This window comes from Procambarus clarkii, chromosome 4 (assembly GCF_040958095.1).
Source record: "Procambarus clarkii isolate CNS0578487 chromosome 4, FALCON_Pclarkii_2.0, whole genome shotgun sequence".
NCBI classification, from domain to species: Eukaryota; Metazoa; Arthropoda; class Malacostraca; order Decapoda; family Cambaridae; genus Procambarus; species Procambarus clarkii.
Genome location: NC_091153.1, coordinates 33,767,187 through 33,771,625, shown reverse-complemented (window position 1 = coordinate 33,771,625; position 4,439 = coordinate 33,767,187). Strand labels below are relative to the sequence as shown.

Here is a 4,439-nt window from a genome sequence, read left to right as displayed (position 1 = left end):
TCCCCCCCCCCCCACCCCCCTTAACTCCCGACTCCTCCGCATCTCACCCCCTTCCCAATCTCATCCAAGCCTTCTCTCAAGAATTTTAAATGTAGCTGTTATTCAATAATCTTACCGTATTTTTGTGTTCGCTGTATGTTCACAGTATATTCTCAGTACAACTTTTATACTCATTATTCACGTTTTCTGTAATTTCAATGGATATTTTTCACCTGTTTCTCCACGTTTTTTCCATTCTCTTTCAAGTTCTCTACAAATTCTATTTATGTTTTCTGTTTTCCTTGTCCTGTTCTCATAATGTTCTTAACATGTTCTTCACAGTTACGTTGTTCATTCTACTCTACATATATTCTTTTCATGATTTTTTTTTCTTTGCAAGATCGATTCATATTCCCCGCATGTTCTCTGTGTTCTTTGCATTCTCATTCGCTTCGCATTTATCAAATCATATATTTAAATGCAATATAAATTGCCTTGTACTGTGCGGTGGAGGCACCGTGGAGACTGGACGCTCGGGAAGGAGCTCCGGACTGCCTTCATATTTTATCACAAAACAGTGACGCCAAGCAGGTGAGGTTTCGGCCAGGATATACGTGAACATCATTAGAGGACATTTCCCAGCTTTTGAAGTCCCTCGATCGTCTCACTCAATGGTATTTTACAAATCTCTGGCTTGCCAAGCTTGGACACACCAGTGCCAGCGCCAGTGAGGGAAGCCTACCTCGTCAACGGCCGGGACGGGATGGGGAAGGGGGGGGGGAGGAGGGAGGTGCGTGAGGGAAAGTGAACCTTAGAGTAAGGCATCACTAGGAACACCCGCTCACAGGTCAGGCGGAGGATCTGGTGTCGGCAGCATTTCAAACTCCCCTCACAACCCACCACCCCACCATCTCCTTCGCGGGCTCAGTGAATGGTAGTGAACAATTTGTGTCCGTTTAGAGTATATTTTGTGGCCCCGAAACACAAAGTGCATACCATGTATATATAGTGTCATAGTGTCATAGCGATATATACATCTAAAAAGTGCTAACTCCGTTATATAGTGCCATATACGCCACAAAGTGTCAACCCCAGTTTATAGTGCCATACATATAACAAAGTGCCAACCCCATATTCTTAGTGTCATACATACCTTGGTGTACATATATATGAATGTATATTGTATGTCATGTGTATAGCCCACACGATACTACGCCCCTCCTCCCAAACCGACCTCATCCCTCCCTCCCTCACCAACCGGCCCACCTCACTACCTGAGTTGACCCTCACCTCCCGGTACTTTGTGAAGTTCTCACCCAGCCGCGGCCTCCACACCCAGTTGCTGGCAGTTGCTTGACCAAGACCCAGTGTGTTTGCCCCACCCCCCATTCCCCCTATAGAATAATGCACAGTTTAACTCTCTTAACTGAGTTGAAATGGAAGGGGTCCCAGCGGTCGGACTCCACAATCCTTGAGGTGCCAACAACTACTCCTAAAAGAGGTTTTTGCCGAGTATGCAACAAAAACACCACTATAAACATTAACGGTGGTATTATCCGCTTACACACCTTCAATGAAGCAAAATGCAGTGGTTCCCACCAGCCTCCAAAGGGGAGCAATGGCCAGTTGCCATTAACAGGTTGGGAAGACACCCCCATTATTGATGTCCCCTAACTCCCCTTGCCACTTCGGGGGGCGGGGGGATAGGGTGTTTATGCAGCTTTAGGGCACAAATCCCCTCAGCCACAGGGCATGGCGAGAAGGCACCCCTAAGCATACCTAATTCCCTATCAACACAAACTAAAATACACATAAATGGCAGATCTCATCACAACCCACAAGAGTTAAGATGATAATAATAACACACAATAATAACATGAAAATGACATACACAAAATGGAAAATTCTTTTATGTTTGGTTTTTGTAACATGGGATACACACAAAGGGAGAGGTGCACAGTATATCATTAAAAAAGAACTAAAGCTGAAGGCAAAACAACAAGCTGCCTAAGCGGCAGGATTGGTGACTTGTCTTCGGCATACATGGAAAAAACTATTCATAGTGGAAGCTTCTAACAAGGCCCTGGAGCGGGAGGGATATCATGTATGCGCATGGGGGTCCCTCCGGCCGCCGCCTTACCCACTCGTGGGCTCCGGTCAGGTCATCCACCCTCTTGTGAGAACCCATTTGGAGAAATGGTACTCCAGATGACGACTCTGCTTAGATAGTTGGCTACCAGCTATCCCGGCAGCGGTTCACCTAAGTGAGACTATATTAACCCTTATGCACCCTGTGCACGGTGATCCTGGGACTAAGGTGGTCTGCCCCTAGATGTGGTCTTGGACCATATTCTGTAGATGGAATATGTCCAGGTCAGGGCTTTCACAGAGCAAATCTCAAGGTCGCTCTTGGTGAGTCCCATATCCTGTAGATCACACGCACTCTCCTTGCACCATCCTCCTCTCCAATTAAGGGTTATTGAAGAGGCGGATGCTGTGTGCTTCCCGGTATATTTTCTGACCTTTTGAAGGATCTCTGGGGTGCCGTACTTGTCGCACTTGTTCTGATGAGGACGAGAGAGTGGGAAGTTATCAGCAAAGACCTGGATGTCTAATATAAAGACCTCATCACCTCTGCAAGCTATGATGTCAGGCTTACAGAATGTCCCTCCATCCAGTATACGGACTTCACGTTCCACCTCAAAACCTCTTTGCCGCAGGCGGCCGGCTACGAACAAGGTGATATCGTCATGACGTTTCACCTGAGCCCCATGTGTCTTGTGGCATGCATGGGATATGTGGCCCAGGGTCCCTGGTTTCTGGCAAGCATCGCAGAGACCAGAAGCTTCGGGTCTACCCCTAGCTTCTCTAGACGGCGTGCTACAGCGTTTGCCCTAATCTGGATGGCATGAGCAAAATCTCCTCCGCTTAGCAAACGGGTACCGGATGCGATCCACTTGTGGGAAGATGGAACCTCACAAGAGGAAGCAAGGCCGGAACCGTCGACCATGCTATACAGTTTTGCTTTCCACTTCCTAGAGCGCTCAGTCGTTCTGTTAGAAGGGGTTCTGGCAGCCGTGGTCAGGTCTACCCATCGACGCATTCGTGCTTGAAACGTGGGTAGGGGAGCCGCTGCCACTACCACTGGATCCTCCAACTTCACTAATGCTCCGAACCGCTTGTTCTTCTGTAGGCGGATTGATGTGGCAAAGTCGGGTATTCCTAGTCCACCGTCCTTCACGTCTGCATGATAATAGGCATTAGGAGTGTCATGAGGCAGCCTCAGCCAGCTACGAATGTTATGCTGCAGCCTCGCTAATTCCGTCTTAAACACGCGTCCGAGAACAAGCCGGTGGTTCATCTTGGGGATTAGGTGGTGTTTTAGTAGATATTGCCTCTGTTGGGGTTTGAGTGGCGCCTTAGTGATGTTCGTCAGGCCGTCCTCAAACAGGGAACCATAGGATAAGCGTCTGCCCCCGGCCTTGATAAGAATTCCTAAGTACTACTTATACTCGTACGCCACACTTATAGTATCGATTTCATCGTCCCCGACGTAGTATGCCTTCTTGGTGGGGACATGCCACGTCTTGCGATGTGCATCGATCACTATGCTTAGCGTACGGCATTTCGCTGCATTTACACTTAATCTCATCTGAAAACCTCACTCAAACGATCATAGCGACGTCTGCTCGAACATTACCACACATCCCAAAAGCAGCCCACCCAAATGTTGCAGCCAAACTCTGTAATCTTCTGAAAAGTTTCAATGAAGCCCTGGAAAACATTCAAGCATGGCATAATGTCCTTTTGTTTGGCAATGTATGCCTCACTGTCCCTCCAAGGAGGAACAAATCACTTGCATCCTCGGTCCTGAGGGCGAAATATGAATACCCAATGGTAAGGGGGGATAACATAGCTCGCCTGCCTCTTCGAGCAAAACACACCCACCATAGAAATGATAACAACAACATAACGGAAACGTACAAAATCAGAGCACAAATCACCAAGAAAATTGAAAAGGGAAATACCTCAAGTGCTATTAGAATCCTCGCCGGTGACGAGAAAATTGTTCCTCGAAAGTCACCACAGCTCGGGCACTGCAAAGCAAGCACCCCCACCCCCAGAGCTCTCAAAGCTCTGGGGGTGATCGTTCCGCCACCAGCCGAGACCATTTCAGACCCATTAACTGTTGGTGAATTTCAGGTCTACAAAGCAGCCCTTTCTTTTCCACCTGGGTCAGCTGGCGGCTTTACAGTATTAAAACCTCAACACATCAAGCAAATGTTAAATCCGGTTGTTGGTGATACTGCACAAGATCTTCTTATGGAACTCATAAGGTTCGTCAATGCGTGCCTGGCTGGTGAGATACCTGAGGTCATCAGGCCCCTCTTTTTTGGTACCTCCCTCTGTGTTCCCAAAAAGAAGGACGAGGGAATCAGGCCAATCGCTGTTGGCAACAC

General features: G+C 47.9%; 1 pseudogene; it reads left to right on the top strand.

Moving 5' to 3' along the window:
* The window catches only part of LOC138370980 (mucin-12-like), a 7,782-nt pseudogene extending 6,129 nt beyond the window's left edge, over positions 1-1,653 (top strand).
* Positions 1,654-4,439: the final 2,786 nt, after the last annotated feature.